The sequence below is a fragment of the Scyliorhinus torazame genome, chromosome 10 (assembly GCF_047496885.1).
Source record: "Scyliorhinus torazame isolate Kashiwa2021f chromosome 10, sScyTor2.1, whole genome shotgun sequence".
In the NCBI taxonomy this organism is placed as follows: Eukaryota; Metazoa; Chordata; class Chondrichthyes; order Carcharhiniformes; family Scyliorhinidae; genus Scyliorhinus; species Scyliorhinus torazame.
This window is the reverse complement of record NC_092716.1, coordinates 176,991,530-177,016,471: the sequence shown is the minus strand read 5'-3', so window position 1 is coordinate 177,016,471 and position 24,942 is coordinate 176,991,530. Positions and strand designations below refer to the sequence as shown.

Here is a 24,942-nt window from a genome sequence, read left to right as displayed (position 1 = left end):
TGAAAGCAGGCCAGCAGCACGGTTCAATTCCCGTAACAGCCTCCCCGAACAGGTGCCGGAATGTGGCGACTAGGGGCTTTTCACAGTAACTTCATTGAAGCCTACTTGTGACAATAAGCGATTTTCATTTCATTTCATTTCATATGGCCTCCCGAGGGCCCGGGTCCAGTTTCATGTTTACCACTTTAGAGATGACCCCCACCGCCGCAACGCTCACACACATCTTCTACCCCCTCAAAGAGCCGGCTCATCCTCGCCCTTGTGAGGTGCGCTCTATATACCACCTTCAACTGTGCCTCTGTGGAGCCTCAATATTGTTCCTGTCTTGTGGGGTCTAAAATTCCATGTGGTACTCGAACTGTGGTCTGACCAAGTTTTTCTTGATTTATCTTGACAATTCAACTTTATGTTTCATACTTCTTGCATAGTTCTATCTCCTATTTGTGGAACTAATACAAATGACACTGCGTCAAATTTTGCCCCATAAATTGATACATTAGCGAAGATCCAGGTATTTTGCTATACTTGCGTTTATTGTGTTTGCTAGTTGCTTTCTAGTGAAGTAGCTGTGGATCTTCATTGAAAATGCCTGTCAAGACTGTTAAAACCATCTGCATTTACTCTACAGCCTAGAAAACCTTCCCTCTTTGGTAAGGGTTCAGTAACTTCTCAGAAATGTACAGCTGAAGTCAGTCTTTTGAGCATAGTGGAACGAGGACAGAGACATTGGAAGACCAGGAAATAGATTTTGGAAATTGATATAGGTGACTATTGGGACATAATGGAGCCTGCTAATGGGAGTATAGTGCTTTGGATGTTCAGGATGTGGGTGGGAGCATTCTGAATGAATCATAATTCAAGAGGGTAGAAAAGGGGAAGCCAGCAGGAGAATTATTAAGTGGGTTGAGCCTTGAAGTGATAAAAGCAATTACTAGATAAGGGATAGTAGCATCCCATCACTTTAAGGGAAGTGCGTCATATAATCCACCTTAGTTTCACTTCAGCCTGGTGCAGAACACAGCACACACAGTGCTGCTGCTGATGTCCTCAAGCTTTCCTTCCATGTTATATATGTTCACAAGTGCCGAGAAGGAGACACAAGAATAATAAATGAACTCACACCATGTTCGCACAATCCCTTATGAGTAATTGGTGCCTTTAGATCATTATAACACACCTGACACATAAATTAGCAGCTATGAGGAAAGTGGTGTGCCACTTTGAAGGTAGGAAAAAAAAGAGTGCTTTGGTCTTATAGGGTTGATGAGGATGAATGGATCAGGAGAACCAGTACACTGACTGGGAGGAATGAGGGGTTTCAGCAGTGACGCAAGAGGATTTTGTAGGTGGTAAAATACCAGGTGGCCAAGGTGAGATGGGGAGAGTGTTGGGAGGTGGAGAAGGGGCTAGGAATGACATTAAAAGAGCAAGGCAAGATATGGAATTGGAAAATAGGCAGGTTTGAGTGCCTGGGTATGAGGTAGCAACCATTTGTTGTACTGAGCAGAGTGTTGTGAACCTTTGGAATTGTCCACCCCAGATACCCAGTCATTGAGTATATTCAAGACCGGGTTGCTATGGGGACAGTGAGGGAAGGTGGAGTTCAGGTAAAAGGTCAGCCATGATCATGTTGAAAGGTGAAGCTGGCTCAAAGGGCCAAGTGGCCAGCTCCTTCTATTTCTTCTGTTCTATCTCCAAGAAGAACCTACTGGGGACTGCAAAAAGATTAATCTCAAGGAATTAATTTGGAGCCTGTCAAGCCAGCTTGCTGCAGATAAAGTAACACAAGATTTCAAAGTTCAGGAAGATGTCGAGGGGGCAGAATAAAAGCCAGAAATATTGGGAAGATATTCTGGGCTGACTTGTGGGCAGTGGAATGAGCGGGAATTGAAATAGGTCAGCATCTGATTGATGGGAAGTTGGGACTGTCTGGTTTTTGAGGACAAAGAGTGGATATATATTTTATAAAAACATCTCTTGATTTTCAAGCAGTTCTGGCAGAGCTGCTCTTATTTCCAGTAAATTTGTTTCTGTTATCCTTTCTCTTTAGCAAAGCTTCAATTTAATCTTTTTTCACTTCTTTATTTGTTCCAGTTTTTAATCATCTTCTCCCCTTTCATTTCTGTTTTATATGTGACAGTTGTTTCAGTGAACACTTCAGTTTTTATGCTGTCTCGCTCTCTGCTGTAGTCTTTCCTCCTGCAATATTTAACAAAATAAAAGCTTCTTGGTGTACGCAGCCAAATAATACTGGGAAACCACCTTCTTGAATAGCTGCTGACGGTTAGCCTCTTAATTCTTAGAGCACCATTGTGGAATCAGACACACACACTCCCTCTGTAGTCTTTTTATAAAATGAAAAATATTTGACTTTGCAATGTTTGGAAATATGCAACCTTTTAATCAGGATCAATCCTGCATTGATCTCCACAGGAGAGTTGCAAGTGCAGCTATGCCTTTCTTTCTTTGCCCATGTTCTTCTAATTTCTCTTTGGGTAAGGGTCTGCCGGTACCTCACCCAGATGGTCATTCTTTATGTGTTAAACTTACAGCGAGTGTACTGAACCATAACAGGTATCACAGCCTAGCCCATTTCAGAAACCACAAATCGCCAGATTAGCACCTAAGTTTGTGTTGTGTGCAATCATTGAGCTCCCATTCATTTTATTTGCATTAAACCCCATGCTGCTGAAAGTCTCCTGCTGAATAATCTCTGGACTGTCACCTGTGCCACGAGCAAATCGGAGTAAGGTAAATAAGATTAGAGAATTAAATGTATGGTTCAAATATTGGTGTAAAAGAAATGGGTTTCAATTTTTGGGGCACTGTTGTGAAAAGTGGGAGCTATACCATTAGGATGACCTATATCTGAACCTGCTAGAAACTATGTTCTGCTGGGTATAATAAATAGGGTGGTAGCGAGGGCTTTATGTTAAATAGTAGGAGTGAGTGATAAGGTGAGGAAAAATGTGATAAATTAAAGAGAGAGGATAAGGAAACAGCTCAGGCAGCAGTAAGGGAATTTATAATGTTTGTGGCAAAAAGATTGATAGATTGATATTTATTGTCACGTACCGAAGTACAGTGAAAAGTATTTTCTGCAGCGAAGGGAACGTTCATAATGGACACAAGAATAATCGACAGAGTACATTGACAATGGTACATCAACAAATAGTGATTGGTTACAGTGCGAAACAAGGGCCAAGCAAGAGCAGCGTAGGGCTTCGTGAATAGTGTTCTTACAGGGAACAGATCAGTCCAAGGGAGAGTCGTTGAGGAGACAACTTAAAAGTGTGTGTGAGTGGAGGTTGGGAAAATAATAAAAAGATAGAATTAAATTCACTCTTATCTGAATGCATACATCATTCATTACAAGGTAGATGAATTGACAACACAATTGGAAGTAAACAGGTTTGATCTAATTGCCATTACAAAGATGTGGCTGCAGGGTGACACAGGGTGAGTCAATGTTCAACGGTATTCAACATTTAAGAAGGGTAAGCAAAAAGGAAAGTGAGGGGGTGGAGGGGTAGCACTGTTTTAAAAAACGATGAGAGCATTTTATTAGTGAGGCAAGATCTTGGATAGGACGATCAAGATGTAGAATCAGTTTGGGTGAGGTTAAAAAACAGCAAGGGCAGCAAACATTGTTCGTTGTTATTTCTCGGCTACCGCACTGTAGGGCACGGTATCAATCAGAAATTAGGCATGCATGTAACAAAGATATAACAGTAATCATGGGGAACATAATTTACATATAAACAGGACAAACCTAATTAGGAATAATGCTGTGGGTGAAGAATTCCTCAGGTGTATGCATGATGGTTTTCTGGAACAGTATGTTAGGAACTAACTAGATCAGTGTTTTTCAAACCTTTTTTCCTGGGACCCACTGTTGCCAACCGGCAGATCTTCGCGACGCGTCACGTTTGCTTACCTCTAATGCGAAAGGGGAGCTTGCTTGGTCCTCACAAACTCATTTGAATCAGGTTCAAAGGAGGAGAGGGCAATGCGCATATCAGGTGCAGACTTCAGCCAGTTCCTTTGTGCCACCTTCAACCAATAATAATAATCTAATCTTTATTAGTGTCACAAGTAGGCTTACATTAACACTGCAATGAAGTTACTGTGAAAATCTCATAGTCGCCACACTCGGGCGCTTATTCGGGTACACTGAGGGAGAATTCAGAATGTCCAATTAACCTAACAAGCATGTCTTTAGGGACTTGTGGAGGAAACCGGAGCACCTGGAGGAAACCCACGCGGACATGGGGAGAACGTGCAGACTCTGCACAGACAGTGACCCAAGCCGGGAATTAAACACAGGTCCCTGGTGCCGTGAAGCAGAATACTGACAGCCTTGTGGACTTTTCACACGTTTTTAACGTGGTATCACAGGTCAGGTACAGCAACGTTATGTTGTAATTTGGAGTCAGCTGTAAGTTAATAACGGACTCTGGGGTCTCAACCGCAAAAGGGATTTTTCACCCACCCCTTCTCTTTTGGCAGTTGGAGAATCCAGTTCCTGGAGCAGGCCACAGATTGCAGGGTTGCTGGGAGAGGTGAGTGCATATTTAAAAGTGCTTGTTTGCAGGTTGAGTGGCAGTTGGAGAATCCAGTTCCTGGAGCAGGCCACAGATTGCAGGGTTGCTGGGAGAGGTGAGTGCATATTTAAAAGTGCTTGTTTGCAGGTCGAGTGGCAGTTGGAGAGTCCACTTCCTGGAGCAGGCCTATTGGCTCATTGGAAATCAGGCAGGGCACAAAAGGTGTGGCAGGAGTGTCTTTAGTCACGGAGTGCTGATTGGAACAGAGTGCATCTGAGTTTAGGTGAGTGACTGAGTGCTGATTGGAACAGAGTGCATCTGAGTTTAGGTGAGTGACTGAGTTCGGGTGAGTGGCGAGAGAGGGCTCTGTTTTTGTTGGTGTTCGGGTTTATCCTTGAGGTTCTATTAAAAAAAAATTATTTAAATTAATTAACTAGTTGAATATGGCTGGACAGGTGATGTGCTGTTGCTGTGTGATGATGGAACTGGTGGATCCCATTGAGACCGTCAGTGACCACATCTGCAGCAAGTGTTGGCTGCTCGAGGAACTTCGGCTCAGAATTGATGAGCTGGAGACCGAGCTGCACAAGCTGCGGCACATCAGGGAGGGGGAGAATTACCTGGATGCTTTGTTTCAGGAGGCAGTCACACCCGGTAGAATAAGTACTGATAATTCGGACAGTGGTCGGGGACAGAGTGGTGTGACTGCAACGGAGGCAGGTAGGGGGATCCTGAGTTTAGGAGTTGAGGAGCCTCAGCCCTTGACCTTGTCCAACAGGTATGAGGTACTTGCTCCCTGTGTGGATGAGGAAGAGGGCTGTAGGGAGGATGCGTTGACTAACCTCTGCACTGTGGTACAGGAAGCCATTCTAGAGGGGGGAGCAAAAAGACAAGTGGTAGTTGTAGGGGATTCTATAATTAGGGGGAGTGATGGCATCCTTTGTAAGCCAGATCGTGAGTCCCGCATGGTATGTTGCCTGCCCGGTGCCAGGGTGAGGGACATCTCTGATCGGCTTGAAAGGATTTTGGAGAGGGAGGGGGAGGATCCAGTTGTTGTGGTCCACGTTGGGACTAACAACATGGGTAAGACTAGGAAAGAGGACCTGTTTGGGGATTATCAAACACTAGGGACTAAATTAAAGAACAGGTCCTCCAGGGTTATAATCTCTGGATTACTACCCGAGCCACGTGCCAATTGGCATAGGGTTGAGAAAATTAGGGAAGTTAACACGTGGCTAAAGGAGTGCTGCGGGAAAGAGGGATTCCATTTCATGGGGCATTGGCATCAGTACTGGGGCAGGAGGGACCTGTACCGTTGGGACGGTCTTCACCTGAACCATTCTGGGACCAGTGTTCTAGCGAATAGGATAAATAGGTTGGTCACAAGGACTTTAAACTAGCAAGTTGGGGGGAAGGGAAGGGTAAAGCTATGGACAGTATAATGGTTAATGGAGAGCAAGGCAGGTTACGTGACAGGTTATTATGTAGAGATATGGGTTCAAAGACAAGGAAAATTAGGAGAAAGGGTAAGATGAAAAATAATTTGCGAAAAGTTACTGATCAAGGTGTTAGGATTCATAACAAAGACATAAAAAACAGCGTAAGTGTACTTTACCTGAATGCTCGTAGTATATGGAATAAGGTGAATGAGTTGATGGCGCAAATCATCGTGAATGACTATGATTTAGTGGCCATTACGGAAACATGGTTAAAGGATGGTCACGACTGGGAGTTAAATATCCAAGGGTATCAAACTATACGAAAGGATAGAATGGATGGTAAGGGCGGTGGTGTAGCTTTGTTGTTTAAGGATGGCATCCGGGCAATAGTAAGAGATGATATTGGTGCTATGGAGGACAAGGTTGAATCAATTTGGGTGGAAATCAGGAATAGTAAGGCAAAAAGGTCACTGATAGGAGTAGTCTATAGGCCACCAAATAGTAACAGGATGGTAGGGCAGGCAATAAGCAAAGAAATAACGGATGCATGTAGAAATGGTACAGCGGTTATCATGGGGGATTTTAATCTACATGTCGATTGGTTTAACCAGGTTGGTAAAGACAGCCTTGAGGAGGAGTTTATAGAATGTGTCCGGGATAATTTCCTGGAACAGTATGTAATGGAACCTACAAGGGAACAAGCGGTCCTAGATCTGGTCCTGTGTAATGAGGCAGGATTGATTAATGATCTCATAGTTCGGGATCCTCTTGGAAGGAGTGACCACAATATGGTGGAATTTAAAATACAGTTGGAGGATGACAAGGTAAAATCAAACACTAGTGTTTTGTGCTTAAACAAAGGCGATTGCAATGGGATGAGAGAAGAACTAGCTAAGATAGACTGGGAACAAAGACTTCATGGTGAAGCAGTTGAGGAACAGTGGAGAACCTTCCGAGCGATCGTTCACAGTGTTCAGAAAAGGTTCATACCGACAAAAATGAAAGACGGTAGAAAGGGGAAAAATCGACCGTGGATATCTAAGGAGGTGAGGGAGAGTATCAAATTGAAGGAAAAAACATACAAAGTTGCAAAGATTAGTGGGAGACTAGAGGACTGGGAAGTCTTTAGGGGACAACAGAAAGCCACTAAAAAAGCTATAAAGAAGAGTAAGGTAGACTATGAAAGTAAACTGTCTCAGAACATAAAAGCAGATAGTAAAAGCTTCTACAAATATATAAGACAAAAAAGAGTGGCTAAGGTAAATATTGGTCCTTTGGAAGATGAGAAGGGAGATTTAATAATAGGAGACGGGGAAATGGCTGAGGAGCTGAACAGGTTTTTTGGGTCAGTCTTCACAGTGGAAGACACAAATAACATGCCAATGACTGATGGAAATAAAGATATGATAGGTGAGGACCTTGAGATGATTGTAATCACTAAGGAGGCAGTATTGGGCAAGCTAATGTGGCTAAAGGGAGACAAGTCTCCTGGCCCTGATGGGATGCATCCCAGAGTGTTAAAAGAGATGGCTAGGGAAATTGTAAATGCACTAGTGATAATTTATCAAAATTCCCTAGACTCTGGGGTGGTCCCAGAGGATTGGAAAGTAGCAAACGCGACACCACTGTTTAAAAAAGGAGGTCGGCAGAAAGCGGGTAATTATAGGCCGGTAAGCTTAACTTCGGTTCGAGGGAAAATGCTGGAATCTATCATTTAAGGAGGAAATAGCGGGGCACCTGGAGGGAAATTGTCCCATTGGGCAGGCGCAGCATGGGTTCACAAAGGGTAGGTCGTGTCTGACTAATTTGGTAGAATTTTTTGAGGACATTACCAGTGCAGTAGATAACGGGGAGCCAATGGATGTGGTATATCTGGATTTCCAGAAAGCTTTTGACAAGGTGCCACACAAAAGGTTGCTGCATAAACTAAAGATGCATGGGTAGAAGATTGGTTAACTAACAGAAAGCAGAGAGTGGGGATAAATGGGTGTTTCTCTGGTTGGCAACCTGTAACTAGTGGGATCCCTCAAGGACCAGTATTGGGCCCGCAGTTGTTCACAATTTACATAGATGATTTGGAGTTGGGGACCAAGTGCAATGTGTCAAAGTTTGCAGACGACACTAAGATGAGTGGTAAAGCAAAAAGTGCAGAGGATACCGGAAGTCTGCAGAAGGATTTGGATAGGTTAGGTGAATGGGCTAGGGTCTGGCAGATGGAATTCAATGTTGCCAAGTGTGAGGCTATCCATTTTGGGAGGAATAACAGCAGAATGGATTATTATTTAAACGGTAAGATGTTAAAACATGCTGCTGTGCAGAGGGATCTGGGTGTGCTGGTACACGAGTCGCAAAAAGTTGGTGTGCAGGTGCAACAGGTGATTAAGAAGGCTAATCGAGTTTTGTCTTTCATTGCTAGAGGGATGGAGTTCAAGACTAGTGAGGTTATGCTGCAATTATATAGGGTGTTGGTGAGGCCACATCTGGAGTATTGTGTTCAGTTTTGGTCTCCTTACCCGAGAAAGGACATATTGGCACTGGAGGGAGTGCAGAGGAGATTCACTAGGTTGATCCCAGAGTTGAGGGGATTAGATTATGATGAGAGGTTGAGTAGACTGGGACTGTACTCATTGGAGTTTAGAAGGATGCGGGGGGGATCTTATTGAAACATATAAAATTATGAAGGGAATAGATAGGATAGATGCGGGCAGGTTGTTTCCACTGGTCGGGGAAAGCAGAACTAGGGGGCATAGTCTCAAAATAAGGGGGAGTAGATTTAAGACCGAGTTTAGGAGGAACTTCTTCACCCAAAGGGTTGTGAATCTCTGGAATTCCTTGCCCAGTGAAGCAGTTGAGGCTCCTTCTTTAAACGTTTTTAAGAAAAAGATAGATGCCTTTCTAAAGAATAAAGGGATTCGGGAATATGGTGTACGGGCCGGAGAGTGGAGCTGAGTCCACAAAGATCAGCCATGATCTCATTAAATGGCGGAGCAGGCTCGAGGGGTGGCCTACTCCTGTTCCTAGTTCTTGTGTTCTTTCAAAATCTGTAACTTCTTCTCTATCTGCCAGTATTTCCCTGCATACAACACACATGGGCTTTGCATCCTTAATTGCATTGACACAATTTACTAAACCATACTTCAAGAAATCATCTATATACTGCTTTGTTGCAACGTAAAATTTCTTCTTTGTAGGCTATTAACCAGAGGTCCTGGAGTCTGTACAGAGCACTGCTCTGCCCTGCCCTGGACTCGCCTGAGCAGATTTCTCCAGCAGATGTGTGCAATCCTTTTTAAAAAATAAATGTAGAGTACCCAATTATTTTTTGCCAATTAAGGGGCAATTTAGTCTGGCCAATCCACCTAACCTGCACATCTTTGGGTTTTAGGGATGAAATCCACACAGACACGGGAAGAATGTGCAAAGATATGTGCGATGCTGTCCAGTAGGTACACTGCCCATTTGAGTCTCTGGCCATGTCTTTCTTGTTAGAAAACAATCCATCTTCGGGACTTCCGGTGACGGCGGGCGGGAGGCGGCCGCACAATGGAGAGCCCCCGCTCGGAAACGGCAATTTTGGGGCTTTAAGCCCGGTCCCAGGGTCCGCGGAGGCGGCAGAAGACGGGAGAAGGCACGGAGGAGGCACTGAGAAGACCCAGGAGGAAAAAAAGAACAAAGAAAAATGTCGAGGGTGAGCAGAAAAACGGCCGAAAAAAAAACAGCTGGCGGTCCGTCGGGGAGTGGAAAGGTCACTGCGGGGTCACCAGGAAAAATGGAGGCTGGAGCACCAGGGAAGGCCGCACTGCTTACGGCTGAAGAAATAACCAAGGTGATGGCTGCGGAATTTGAAAAGCAGTTGGCGCAGATTGCGAAATGCATGGAGACGGTGAGGAAGGAGATGAGGGAGGCTTTGAGTGTGCTGGTGGAGGAGGCGGTTTCCCCGGTTAGGACGGAGGTGGCGAGCGCAGTGGGGGAGGTGCGAGAGCAAGGGGAGGTGCTGAAGGAAGTGAAGGAGACGTTATTGCAGCACGGTGATCAACTTGCCTCGATGGGGAAAGAGATGCGGAAGGTGATGGATACTTACAAGGATCTGCGAGGAAAAATGGAAGACCTGGAAAATAGATCCAGGCGACAGAACTTGAGGATTGTGGGGCTGACCGAAGCCGACTGAGTATTTTGCCGCGATGCTGGCAAAACTACTGGGGGAGGGGGAGGACCCCTCCCGATATGAACTGGATCGGGCTCATCGGTCGTGGAGGCCTGTACCAAAGGCGAGTGAGCCGCCAAGGGCAGTGACTCTGTGCTTCTGTAGGTACAGGGTGAAGGAGAAGGTCCTGAGCTGGGCCAAGCAGAAGCAGGTGGTGCAGTGGGCTGGAGCTGGTATACGTGTATACCAGGACTTTACGGTGGAGCTGGCAAGGAGGCGGGCTGCCTTCAACCGGGTGAAGAGGGCACTGTACATTAGCAAGGTGCGGTGCGGCATTGTATATCCAGCGAAGCTGAGGGTGACTTACAAGCTCAGGGACTTTTATTTTGGAACGGCGGAAGCAGCGGAGGAGTTTGCGAAAGCAGAAGGACTGTGGCAGAACTGACAAACTGAGGAATGGCCATGTGCCGATGTAACCTCATGACTGTATTTTCTTTTTTGTATCACTACGCGCGGGTGTAGAGATTAAAGGAGCCAAGGTGGTATATATTTGGATGAGGGATGGGACGGGACTTTCACTCGAAATGAGAGTTCTTTGGGGTGTAGGTGGATAGGCGGGGTTTGTGTGCTAAAAGGGGATCTTTGGGCTTTCCTGGGGTTGGGCAAGTGGGAAAGGGACCCGGGTGGGGGCCTCCACGCTGGCCGGTGTGTGCCGGCCAGTGAACGGGAGTGAGGTGGGGGGAGGGGCTGCGGCCATCGGAGCCTGGCAGAACAGGGTCCGAGTGGTCTAGCCGGGGTGGAAAGTTGGGGGGGAAGGAAACAAAGGTAGGGGGAGGAGTTTTACAAGAGGCAGTGGACGGGAGGAGCTGGAGGCCTGGAGTGGGGGGGTGGGGTGGGGGGGGTGGGAGCTGTGTAAGATTAAGGGTGACTACGGGTAATCCCTGATTTATTTTTGCCATTTGTTTATGTAAACATGCGGGTTGAGGTTTGGGGGTTGGTGGGTAGATGGGATAGTTGTTGTTATTATGGGGACTGACATATCTTGCTGATTATTGTTTATTGTTGATGGATGTAAATGTGGGAGAAAATGTGAAAATGGAGGAGAATAAAATTTTTTTTAAAAAAAAGGAAAACAATCCATCTTCATAGTCCTCCTGCCTTGCTTGCCCAACAGCTAGAAAATGGAAGAAGCTCTCCTCCGTGATATGGTGCCAAAAGCACGTACAGGACGCTTGACATCAAGTGTATGTGCAGGGCGCAGACCTGCTCACTGCTGCTGCTTCTGGCTGAGAGACTGCACGCAGTCTCATTTCGTTTTATTTGAAAATGGTGGCAATTTAAGTCGGTAGCAGCCGCTGAGCACTTCACCGGTTGTGATCCGCACTTTGAAAAATCCTGAATTAATTAATGGGCTAATTTCGACCTGTTATTATTTAATGAGAAAGGGCTAATTTATAATCTTGCTGTAAAGGCACCTCCATGGAAGAGTGATCATAATATGATAACATTTTATATTAAGTTTGAAAGTGATGTAGTTTAATCTGAAATTAGGACCTTGAATCCCAACAAAGGAAACTATATATGAAGGTATGAGGGACAAATTGGCTGTGGTAGCTTGAGAGACTGCATTAAAAGGTATAATGCTTGACATGCAATGGATAGCTTTTAAAGAATTGATACATGGGGTAGAATCTTTAGGTGCTTATCCTGAAAGTCACCGCATAATGTGCTCCCCGCCGACTCTCAGATGTCCTTTAACTCTAAATTGAGCATTGATTGGCAGTGGGCGGGACCTCCATCTGCTCTTTGAAGGAATGATGTGGAAATGTAGGCGTTGGACTGGGGTGAGCACAGTAAGAAGCGTGGCACATTGGCAAGACCATGCAGACGCTGCGACGACGGATGAACAGACATCGCGTGACAATCGCCAGGCAGGAATGTTCCATTCCAGTCGGGGAACACTTCAGCAGTCAAGGGCATTCAGCCTCTGATCTCCGGATAGCCATTCTCCAAGGCGGCCTTCAGGACACGCGACAACGCAGAATCGCCGAGCAGAAACTTATAGCCAAGTTCCACACATATAAGTACGGTCTCAACCAGGACCTTGGATTCATGTCGCATTACATTCACCCCCCACCATCTGACCTGGGATTGCGAAATCCTACCACCTGTCCTGGCTTGAGACTATTCACACCTCTTTAACTTGTGATTGTCCCTCTCTCCAGTTGCTCCATCTGACCTGTAAAGACTTAATTACCTGCAAAGACTCGCATTCAAAATATCGTCTTGCATCATTGACTTTGTCTATATGTTTCTGGAACCCGCATCTTCATTCACCTGAGGAAGGAGCTGTCCTCCAAAAGCTAGTGATTCAAAATAAACCTTTGGACTTCAACCTTTTGAAGGAAGACCTACCTTAGAGAGCTGTTGGCCAATCACATTGACTGATACCTCTCCAAATCCCCCTAGGCACAGTGCTGCAGTGGCCCGAAGAGGTACTGCAGCTCTTTGCCTGTAACTAAGTCTTGGGACCATTCCCAAGGCCATCTTAGACTGGGTACTGTGTAATGAGAAGGGAATCATTGCCAATCTGGCTATGCGAGACCCCTTGGGGATGAGCAACCATAACATAATAGAATTTTTAATCAAGATGGAGAGTGAAGTCGTTGATTTGGAGACTAGGGTGCTGAATCTTAAAGGAAACTATGAAGATATGTGGCGTGAGTTGGCCTTAATAGATTTGGGAGAGTTACTTAAAGGAATGACAGTGGATAGGCAATGGGAAACATTCAAGGAACGCATGGGGGAACTGCAGCAACTGCTCATTCATGTCTGGCACAAAAGCAAAATGGGTAAGAGGGCCAATCCATGGTTTACAAAGGAAATTAGAAATAGTATCCGATCCAAAGAAGAAGCATGCAGATTGGCCAAGGAAAATAATAGGTCTGAGGACTGGATGCAATTTAGAATTCAGCAAAGTAGGACCAAGGAATTGATTAAGAAGGGGAAAATACAGCACAAAAGAAAGCTTGCAGGCAACATAAACACACTAAGAGTTTCTATAGATATGTGAAGAGAAAGAGATTGGTAAAGGCAAATTTAGGCCCCTTACAGACAGAAACAGGGCAAGCAAATGGCTGACCAATTGAATACATACTTTGGTTCTGTCTTCACAAATGAGGACACAAATCAGATATCAGAAATGTTGGAGAATGAAAGGTTTAGTGAGAGGGAAGAACTGAGGGAGATCAATATTAGTAGAGAAATGCTTGGAAAATTGATGGGATTGAAGGCGGATAAATCCCCAGGGCCTGCTAATCTGCATCCCAGAGTGTTTAATGAGGTGGTTCAAGAAATAGTGGGTGCTTTGATGGTCATCTTCTGGGATTCTATAGACTCTGGAACAGTCCTTGCAGATTGGAGGGTAGTTAATGTCACTCCAATATTCAAAAAGGGAGGTAGAGAGAAAACACGGAATTATCGACCAGTAATGCGGACATCAGTAGTGGGAAAAATTCTTGAATCAATTATCAAGGACTTTGTAGCGGAACATATGGAAAGTAGTGGCAGGACAGTCAGAGTCAGCATGGATTTATGAAGGGGAATTCATGCTTGATAAATCTGTTGATATTCTTTGAAGATGTACTAGTACAGTTGACAAGGGGGAGCCAGTCGATGTGGTATATTTGGAGTTTCAGAAGGCATTTGACAAAGTTCCGCATAAGAGATTATTGTGGACTTCCGGGTGCGGCGATGACCAGCTAAGTCGCACGTTTCGGCAGCTCCCGGTGGAACGGACTTTTGGGCTCTTAATAGGAGCCCCATCGGCAATTTTAACGGCAAATAACACTGTGCGGTAATTCAGAAGGGAATCCCCCCTGGACACGGATGGAAAAAGGAGAGGAAAGTGGCCGGATTGCAGTGGATCCTTTAGAGCAGCGGCAAGGAAGGCAAGCAAAAACCAAGATGGCGTCGGAAGGTGGCAGTTTAATATGGGGCCCTGAACAACACGAGTTCTTGAAGCGCTGCGTGGAAGAACTTAAAAAGGAGATGAAGAAGGAGCTGTTGGCCCCGATATTACAGGCGATTGAAGGGCTAAAAGATGAGCAAAAGACCCAGGAGCGGGAGCTTCGGGTCGTGAAGGCAAAGGCTGCCGAGAACGAGGACGATATACAGGGCCTGGTGGTGAAGACGGAGATGCACGAGGCACACCATAAACGATGTGTGGAAAGGCTGGAGGTGCTGGAGAATAATGCGAGGAGGAAGAATTTAAGGATTCTTGGTCTTCCTGAAGGTGCAGAAGGGGCGGACGTCGGGGCATATGTGAGCACGATGCTGCACTCGTTAATGGGAGCGGAGGCCCCGACGGGTCCGTTGGAGGTGGAGGGAGCATACCGAGTGATGGCGCGAGGACCGAGAGCAGGAGAAATTCCCAGAGCCATAGTGGTGAGATTCCTCCGTTTTAAGGACAGAGAGATGGTCCTCAGATGGGCAAAGAAAACTCGGAGCAGTAGGTGGGAGAACGCGGTGATCCGCGTATATCAAGACTGGAGTGCGGAGGTGGCGAGAAGGAGGGCGAGCTTTAATCGGGCCAAGGCGGTGCTTCATAAAAAGAAGATTAAATTTGGAATGCTGCAGCCGGCAAGACTGTGGGTCACATATCAAGGGAAGCACCACTACTTTGAAACGGCGGATGAGGCGTGGACATTTCTTGTTGAAGAGAAATTGGAATAAGCGGGTTATTAAAAAAGAACGTTTGAGACAAAGTGGTGGGGCGAATATGGGCGGCGAAGAGGGGGGAAAAAGGGGGGAAGAAATGATTTTTATGTTGTTAATCCTGCGACCCGGTAACTTTTCTCTCTTCCACAGGTTGTGGGGGAGGGAGGAAGGGAGGTGGAGGAGCTGGGGACGTTGGCCATTGGGGGCGGGGCCAAAAGGGAAGCGCGGGCTTTGTTCCCGCGCTATGATAATTATGGCGGGTATAGGGAAGCAGGAAGGAGGGGGCGTCGCACGGTGCGAGCCGAGGTCACGGGGGGAAGCCGAGGTCGGCCAGAGTTTGCTGACTTCTGGGAGCAACATGGGGGGTGTAACTACGCTAGTGGGGGATCTAGCGGGGGGGGTGGGAGGGGGGATTTACTGGGTTGCTGCTGCTGGGGAGAAGGGGGAGCTGGTATGGGGTGGGGTGGGCGGGGCGGGAGGGCACCGCCTGGTGGGGACACAGCTGCGTGGGAACCGGGTGAGGAGCTGGATAAAAGGGGATGGCTAATCGACAGGGGGGGGGGGGGGTAAAGAGCCCCCCAACCCGGCTGATCACGTGGAATGTGAGAGGGCTGAACGGGCCGATTAAGAGGGCACGGGTACTCGCACACCTTAAGAAACTTAAGGCAGATGTGGTTATGTTACAGGAGACGCATTTGAAACTGATAGACCAGGTTAGACTACGCAAAGGATGGGTGGGGCAGGTGTTTCATTCGGGGCTAGATGCGAAAAACAGGGGGGTGGCTATACTAGTGGGGAAGCGGGTAATGTTTGAGGCAAAGACCATAGTGGCGGATAGTGGGGGCAGATACGTGATGGTGAGTGGCAAATTACAGGGGGAGGCGGTGGTCTTAGTGAACGTATATGCCCCAAATTGGGATGATGCCAACTTTATGAGGCGAATGTTAGGACGTGTCCCGGACCTAGAGGTGGGGAAGTTGGTAATGGGTGGAGATTTTAACACGGTGCTGGAACCAGGGCTGGACAGATCGAGGTCCAGGACTGGAAGGGGGCCGGCAGCAGCCAAGGTGCTTAAAGACATTATGGAGCAGATGGGAGGAGTAGACCCATGGAGATTTAGCAGACCTAGGAGTAAGGAGTTTTCGTTTTTCTCCTATGTCCACAAAGTTTATTCGCGAATAGACTTTTTTGTGTTGGGAAGGGCGTTGATCCCGAAGGTGAGGGGGACGGAGTATACAGCTATAGCTATTTCGGATCACGCTCCACACTGGGTGGACTTGGAGATAGGGGAGGAAAAAGAACGGCGTCCACCCTGGAGAATGGACATGGGACTAATGTCGGATGAGGGGGTGTGTCTAAGGGTGAGGGGGTGTATTGAAAAGTACTTGGAACTCAATGATAATGGGGAGGTCCAGGTGGGAGTGGTCTGGGAGGCGCTGAAGGCAGTGGTTAGAGGGGAGCTGATATCAATAAGGGCACATAAATGAAAGCAGGAGAGTAGTGAACGGGAGCGGTTGCTGCAAGAACTTGTGAGGGTGGACAGGCAATATGCAGAGGCACCGGAGGAGGGACTGTACAGGGAAAGGCAAAGGCTACACGTAGAATTTGATTTGCTGACAACGGGTACTGCAGAGGCACAGTGGAGGAAGGCACAGGGTGTACAGTACGAATATGGGGAGAAGGCGAGCAGGTTGCTGGCCCACCAATTGAGGAAAAGGGGAGCAGCGAGGGAAATAGGGGGAGTGAGGGAGAGATGGAGCGGGGAGCGGAGAGAGTGAATGGAGTGTTCAAGGCATTCTATGAAAGATTATATGAAGCTCAGCCCCCGGATAGGATGGAGAGAATGATGTGTTTTCTGGACCAGCTGCAATTTCCTAAGGTGGAGGAGCAGGAGAGGGTGGGACTGGGGGCACAGATCGAAATGGAGGAAGTAGTGAAAGAAATTAGGAGCATGCAGGCGTGGAAGGCCCCGGGACCGGATGGATTCCCAGTTGAATTTTACAGGAAATATGTGGACTTGCTCGCCCCGCTACTGATGAGAACCTTTAATGACGCGAGGGAAAGGGGACAGCTGCCCCCGACTATGTCAGAGGCAACGATATCGCTTCTCCTAAAGAAGGAAAAAGACCCGCTGCAATGAGGGTCCTATAGGCCTATTTCCCTCCTGAACGTAGACGCTAAGATTCTGGCCAAGGTAATGGCAATGAGGATAGAGGATTGTGTCCCGGGGGTGGTCCATGAGGACCAAACTGGGTTTGTGAAGGAGAGACAGCTGAATACGAATATACGGAGGCTGCTAGGGGTAATGATGATGCCCCCACCAGAGGGGGAAGCGGAGATAGTGGTGGCGATGGATGCCGAGAAAGCATTTGATAGAGTGGAGTGGGATTATTTGTGGGAGGTGTTGAGGAGATTTGACTTTGGAGATGAGTATATTAGATGGGTACAGCTGCTGTATAGGGCCCCGATGGCGAGCGTGGTCACGAATGAACGGGGGCCTGCGTATTTTTGGCTCCACAGAGGGACGAGGCAGGGATGTCCTCTGTCCCCATTATTGTTTGCACTGGCGATTGAGCCCCTGGCAATAGCATTGAGGGGTTCCAGGAAGTGGAGGGGAGTACTCGGGAGGAGAAGAACACCGGGTATCTCTGTATGCGGACGATTTGTTGTTGTATGTGGCGGACCCGGCGGAGGGGATGCCAGAGATAATGCGGATACTTGGGGAGTTTGGAGAATTTTCAGGATATAAACTGAACATGGGGAAAAGTGAGTTGTTTGTGGTGCATCCTGGGAAGCAGAGCAGAGAAATAGAGGACTTACCGCTGAGGAAGGTAACCAGGGACGTTCGCTACTTGGGGATCCAGATAGCCAAGAATTGGGGGACATTGCATAGGTTAAATTTAACGCGGTTGGTGGAACAGATGGAGGAGGACTTCAAGAGATGGGACATGGTATCCCTGTCACTGGCAGGGAGGGTGCAGGCGGTTAAAATGGTGGCCCTCCCGAGATTCCTCTTTGTGTTTCAGTGCCACGGTGGTGATCACGAAGGCTTTTTTCAAAAGGATCGAAAAGAGTATCATGAGTTTTGTGTGGGCCGGGAAGACCCCGAGAGTGAGGAAGGGATTTTTGCAGCGTAGTAGGGACGGGGGGGCTGGCACTACCGAGCCTAAGTGAGTACTACTGGGCCGCCAATATCTCAATGGTATGTAAGTGGATGGGAGAAGAGGAGGGAGCGGCGTGGAAGAGATTGGAGAGGGCGTCCTGCAGGGGGACTAGCCTCCAAGCTATGGTGACGGCGCCGTTGCCGTTCTCACCGAAGAAATACACCACAAGCCCGGTGGTGGTGGCTACTCTGAAAATTTGGGGACAGTGGAGACGGCATAGGGGAAAGACGAGAGCCTCGGTGTGGTCCCCGATAAGAAATAACCATAGGTTTGCTCCGGGGAGAATGGATGGGGGATTTGGAACATGGCAAAGAGCAGGAGTAACACAATTGAGAGATCTGTTTGTAGATGGGACGTTTGCAAGTCTGGGAGCGCTGACCGAAAAATATGGGTTGCCCCAAGGGAATGCATTCCGGCATATGCAACTGAGGGCTTTTGCGAGGCAACAGGTGAGGGAATTCCCGCAGCTCCCGACACAGGAAGTGCAGGACAGAGTGATCTCAAAGACATGGGTGGGGGACGGTAAGGTATCAGACATATATAGGGAAATGAGGGACGAGGGGGAGATTATGGTAGATGAGCTGAAAGGGAAATGGGAAGAAGAGCTGGGGGAGGAGATTGAGGAGGGGCTGTGGGCTGATGCCCTAAGTAGGGGAAACTCATCGTCCTCGTGTGCCAGGCTAAGCCTGATGCAATTTAAGGTGTTACACAGGGCGCATATGACTGGAGCACGGCTCAGTAAATTTTTTGGAGTAGAGGATAGGTGTGCGAGATGCTCGAGAAGCCCAGCGAATCACACCCACATGTTCTGGTCATGTCCGGCACTACAGGGGTTCTGGGTGGGGGTGACAAAGGTGCTTTCGAAAGTAGTGGGGGTCCAGGTCGAACCAAGCTGGGGGTTGGCTATATTTGGGGTTGCACAAGAGCCGGGAGTGCAGGAGGCGAGAGAGGCCGATGTTTTGGCCTTTGCGTCCCTAGTAGCCCGGCGCAGGATACTGTTGATGTGGAAGGAAGCCAAGCCCCCGGGGGTGGAGACCTGGATAAATGACATGGCAGGGTTTATAAAGCTGGAACGGATTAAGTTCGTCCTAAGGGGATCGGCTCAAGGGTTCACCAGGCGGTGGCAACCGTTCGTCGAATACCTCACAGAAAGATAGAGGGAATGGAAAAGAAGAAGACAGCAGCAGCAACCCAGGGGGGGAGGGGGGGGGAGGGGGGGGAGGGGAGGAACCAGGAGGACTCTCAGGGATGTTAGTGCATAAGTATAATATGTATAGGTTGTTATATGTAATTGTATACTGGACTGCTGAATTGTATTTTTGGAGAGTATTTATTTGGGACAAGGCAGTTGCCATTTAGTTTAGTTTTTTAATTTGGATGTTGTTTATATATTATTTATTTCTTGTTTAAAAAAACAGCCATTGTTATTTATATTGTTATATTACTGTGTAAAAGATACACAATGTACTGTTATGGTTGGCCAAAAATTTTGAATAAAATATATTTTTTTAAAAAAGAGATTATTGTGCAAGATTAAACGGCATGGGATTGGGATAGTGTATTGAGGTGGATAGAAAACTGATTGGCAGCGAGGTCACAAAGAGTAGGAATTAATGCGTCCTTTTCAAATTGGCAGGCAGTAACTAGTGGGGTGCCACAGGGATCGGTGCTGGGATCCCAGCTATTCACAATATATATTAATGATTTGGATGAGGGAACAAAATGTACAACTCAAAAGTTTGCAGATGATACCAATTTGGATGGGAGGGTGAACTGTGACGAGGATGCAGGGATCCTACAGCATGATCTGTACCGTTGTGTGAGTGGGCAAATCAATAGCAAATGCAGCATAATTTTCATAAGTGTGAGGCTATTCACTTTGGAAGCAAAAACAGGAAGGCAGATTACTACCTGAACGATTGTAAATTGGGAGAGGGGAGTATGCAGCAGGACCTGGGTGTCCTTGTGCACTAGTCGCCACTGAAGGTAAGCATGCAGGTTCAGTAAGTGGTAAAGAAGGCTAATGGCATGTTGGCCTTCATTGTGAGAGGTTTTGAGTACTGGAGCAGGGATGTGTTGCTGCAATTATACAGGGCCTTGGTGAAGCTACACCTAGAATATTGTGTGCAGTTTTGGTCTCCTTTTCTGAGGAAGGATGTTCTTGCTCTTAAGGGAGTGCAGTGAAGGTTTACCAATCTGATTCTAGGCACGGCGGGACTGTCATATGAGGAGTGAATTGACTAGGTTAGGATTGATCTCGCTAGAGTTCAGAAGAATGAGGGGGGTTCTCATAGAGACTTATAAAATTCTAACAGAACTAGACAGGGTAGATACAGAGAAGTTCTAGATGGGTGGTGTGTCCAGAACCAGGGGTCACAGTTTGAGGATTCAGGGTAAACCATTTCGGACAGAGATGGGAGACATTTCTTCACCCAAAGAGTGGTGTGTTTGAAATTCATTACCACAGGAAGTAGTTGATGCTAAAACATTGAATATATTCAAGAGGCAGCTGGATATAGCACTTCGAATGGGATCAAAGGTTATGGGGAGAAAGCAGGATTAGGCTATTGAGTTGGATGATCAGCCATGGTCATGATAAATGGCGTAGCAGACTCGAAGAACCAAAAGGCTTCCGCCTGCTCCTATCTTCTATGTATCTATGTAAGCCCCTGATTTCCCTGGGGCAGGATTGTTGGGGTAGGGGGTCGGGGAGGGGCAACCACAGCTTCGGGATATGGGCCAGGGGGGAGGAAGGGCCAGAACTCCCAGATCCCGGTGGAGAGAGAGCCCAATATCTGAAAGGGCCTTCAGATTGAGGAGCCCCCTTCCCATCTGTGATTGAGAAAGATTGAAAAAATGATTGCTCACCTGTCCGTACTGCCTGTGTGACGACCTAAAAATTGCATGGCCAACGTAATATTCCAGGCAATAGGAAAAATATATCCTCAAATTAGCTCCTTAACTGTAAGTGGGTGCGCGGGCAACCAAAATATCGCATATATGCGGGATGAAGTCGGGATGCACGCCCAACGTCATCATGTGCTATTTTGCACTCTTGGATGGATTTCTTTGGATGGATTTGTTTATTGTCACGTGTGCAGAGGTACAGTGAGAAGTATTTTTCTGCGAGCAGCTCAAACAGATCATTTAGTACATGAGAAAGAACTAAAATAAAAAGAAAATACATAATAGGGCAACACAAGGTCCACAATGTATATACATGGACAAGGACATTGGATGACGCATACAGGAGTGCAGTATTAATCAAGTCCGTCCATAAGAGGGTTGATTAGGAGTCTGGTAATAGCGGGGAAGAAGCTGTTTTTGAATCTGTTCGTGCATGTTCTCCTGCCCGATGGAAGAAGTTGGACGAGTGAGTAAGCCGGGTGGGAGAGGTCTTTGATTATGCTGCCCGCTTTCCCCAGGCAGCGGGAGGTGTAGATGGAGTCAATGGATGGGAGGCAGGTACATGTGATGAACTGGGCTGTGTTCACGACCCCCTGAACTTTCTTGCAGTCTTGGGCCGAGCAATTGCCATACCAGGCTGTGATACAGCCAGATAGGATGCTTTCTATGGTGCATTTGTAAAAGTTGGTAAGAGTCAGTGTGGACATGCCGAATTTCCTTACTTTCCTGAGGAAGTATAGGCACTGTTGTGCTTTTTTGGTGGTAGCGCCGACGTGGTGGACCAGGACAGATTTTTGGTGATGTGCACCCCTAGGAATTTGAAGCTGTTAACCATCTCCACCTCGGCCCCATTGATGCAGACAGGGGTGTGTACAGTACTTTGCTTTCTGAAGTCAATGACCAGCTCTTTAGTTTTGCTGGCATTGAGTGATAGATTGTTGCCGTTGCATCACTCCACTAGGTTCTCTAGCTCCCTCCTGTATTCTGACTCATCATTATTCAAGATCCGACCCACTATGGTCATGTCGTCTTCTGGGTCGCATGAGCCTGCCCATGGTTTGCAACAACGTTACATTCCTTTGAGGCATGAATGTTCAACAAGGAAAGTGGTCCAACCGTGGCTATCAGTAGAAGTTAAAGATTGTATTAGAATAAAGGAAGAGGCTTATAAAGTTACCAAAAAAGGTGGTAAGATTGAGGATTGGGATCGTTTTAGAATTCAGCAAAGGAAGATCATAAAACTGATAGAGATACCAAATATAAAAATAGGCAGGGTGGCTCGGTGGCGCAGTGGTTTGCTCTGCTGCCTCACGGCTCCGAGGACCCGGGTTCGATCTTGGCCCCAGGTCACCACTCTCCGTGGAGTTTGCACATTCTCCCCATGTCTGCGTGGGTCTCGCCCCACAACCCTACGATCTGCAGGGTAGGTGGATTGGCCACGCTGAATTGCCCCTTAATTGGAAAAAAAAAAGAATTGGGTACTCTAAATTTATAAAATAAAATATGAAAATAAGCTAGCGAGAATCATAAAATCAGAATGTAAAAGCTTCTGTAGGTATGAAAAAAGAAAAGATGAGGAAAGACAAATGTGGGCCCATTCCAGGCAGAGATGGTAGAATTTATACTGGGTAGAAGGAAATAGTGGAAAAACTCAAATACTGGGTGTTGGTTTTCAGGGAGGAAGATGTACAAAAACCTCCCAGGAATACCAGAGAGCCCAGGGACCAATAAGAATGAGGAACTAAAAGAATTTAGTAAAAAAAGTAGTGCTGGAAAAATTAATGTTGGTAAACACTGGACCTGATGATTTACATTCCAGAGTGTTGAAAGATGTAGCTACTCAAATCGTGGATGATCTTCCAAAACTCTATAGATTCTGGAAAACCTACAGATTCGATTAGAAAGTAGCAAATGTTAACTCCGTTATTTAACAAAGGAGGGTGAGAGAAAATAGGGAACTTCAGATCTGACATCAGTATGCTAGAATCTATTATTTATTTATTTAAAAAAAACAATAAAATTTAGAGTACCCAATTCATTCTTCCAATTAAGGCGCAATTTAGCGTGGCCAATTCACCTAACCTGCACATCTTTGGGTTGTGGGGGCGAAACCCACGCAAACACTGGGAGAATGTGCAAACTCCACATGGGACAGTGACCCAGAGCCGGGATCGAACCTGGGACCGCGGCGCCGTGAGGCTGCAGTGCTACCCACTGCAACGCCGTGCTGCCCTAGAATCTATTATAAATGGTGTGATAACTGGACAGTTAGATAATAATGGTAGGATTGGGCAGAGTCAACATGGATTTATGAAAGGGAAATCATGTCTGAAAAGCCTGTTGGAGTTTTTTGAGGATGTAACTAGCAAAATAGATAAGGTGGAAGCAATGGATATGGTGCACTTGGATTTTTAGAAGGCTTTCAATAAGGCCCCACACCGGAGGTTAGTAAGAAAGTTAAAGCACATTGGATTGGGGGTAAGATACTAACATTGATTAAGAATTAGTTAACAGGCAGAAAATAGAGTCTGAGTAAACTGGTCATTCTCAAGTTGGCACTTTATTTCACAGTGTGTAACCATCTTTGATTTAGTAAGCTTAGAATTAAATTCTGTAATTAGCTTTTGTAACTCTAGTTCTTTTAAATTTTAATGTGTTAGTTGAATACGCTGTGTTATATTTAGCACATCGATCACTTTCAAGCATGATTTTATGTGTATTTTATATAGCCGTTGTAAAGTTATTCGGTATGTTTAGTTGATTTGTACCAAGCACTGACATACAAAAACACACTGTAGCAAAGCAATTTTCTCAATGAAGACACATTGATAAGAACCCGTTTTAATGAATTTCTACAGGACATAGATATCTATCGATCAATTAGACATTGGGATTAAAGAATCCATGTTTCCAGACATCCTATATTGTCTTATCTCAAATAAACACATATCAAAACTATTCTCACTTATATTCCATAAAATCCTCACAGTGCAGAAGGAGGCTGTTCAGCCCATCGAGTCTGCACCGACTCTGAAAAAGCCCCTCCCTATCCCCGTTCTATATATGAACTACAGAACCCATTTTGTAAATGCTTACATTAGTTTTAAGGTTATAAGCAACTTTACCACGTTAACCTTTGTTTTAAAAGTTAAGGAACTAATTCTAAGTAACCACAGAGAGAAGTAATGTCAACCTTCAAATGACCTGCACAAATCATAGTGATAAGGATCTGGTTTAATACCAATGAAATGAAGTGAGGCGATGAGTTCCAGATATCAATCATGAGGGCATGACAGCATATTTTCCCCCATCCAGAACAAATGGCTATCATTACACTTTCTTTTATCAAGAAGTAAGTAAAGTAACAAACTTTGATGAAAAGGAAGGTCCACAACTAGTTGACATCTTCGAGGGCCAGTCAGGGGACAATGGGAAATGAAATCAATAGATGACCATCACCCTCGAGAAACAAATTACAAATCAATCATCCACCACCTAGACCAATCACAGACTGATGCACCCCTTAAGCCAATTGAGAAATATCTTGCCTCATTTAGGCCAATCGGAATGCAATAACATCATTGATCATGCTGTGAGTTGTGGCTTGGAGTTGAGAAGCAGAAATCTTCACTGAGCAAGTTACACAGCAAGGGCCTGTTGTCCGTAAGGAAGCAGAAGTTAGGGGCGAGAACAGAGACCGAGTGTCAACCTGTGCCCATGGCTGAACCGGAAAGCAAGAGCCATAGCACGCTAGTCAAGCCCTGCCCTGTCTTTGATAAGTATTAATCTACAACCTATTAAAGATTTCCTGAGTTTCTCCATCAGACTGTCTCCTGTTGCCGTTTATGGTTAAAGTCTCAAATGAACACAATTAGAATTTAAGTTCAAATAATACCTAGAATTTATAAGGGGGTGTCCAGAATACATGCCACAATCTCAGAATAAGGGATAGGCTATTTAGGACTTCGATAAGGAGAAATATCTTCACTCTGCGGGCTACGAATCTTTGGAATTCTCTATCCCAG

At 46.2% G+C, this 24,942-nt stretch overlaps 1 protein-coding gene across 7 annotated transcripts in view; it reads left to right on the top strand.

Annotated features, from left to right (window-relative positions):
• gtf2h1 (general transcription factor IIH, polypeptide 1) overlaps positions 1–24,942 on the top strand; it is a 155,886-nt gene that overhangs the window by 2,697 nt on the left and 128,247 nt on the right. The window contains exons 1-2 of one of the 7 annotated variants that reach the window (XM_072518992.1): positions 4,328–4,403; positions 4,510–4,562. The exons of 3 other annotated variants lie outside the window; for them this stretch is intronic. The gene's annotated coding sequence lies outside the window, so the exon portion shown is untranslated. Of the gene's footprint in view, positions 1–4,327; positions 4,404–4,509; positions 4,563–4,606; positions 4,660–24,942 lie in introns of those variants that run through there. 3 more of the 7 variants (XM_072518991.1, XM_072518988.1, XM_072518987.1) reach the window with 3 other exon arrangements.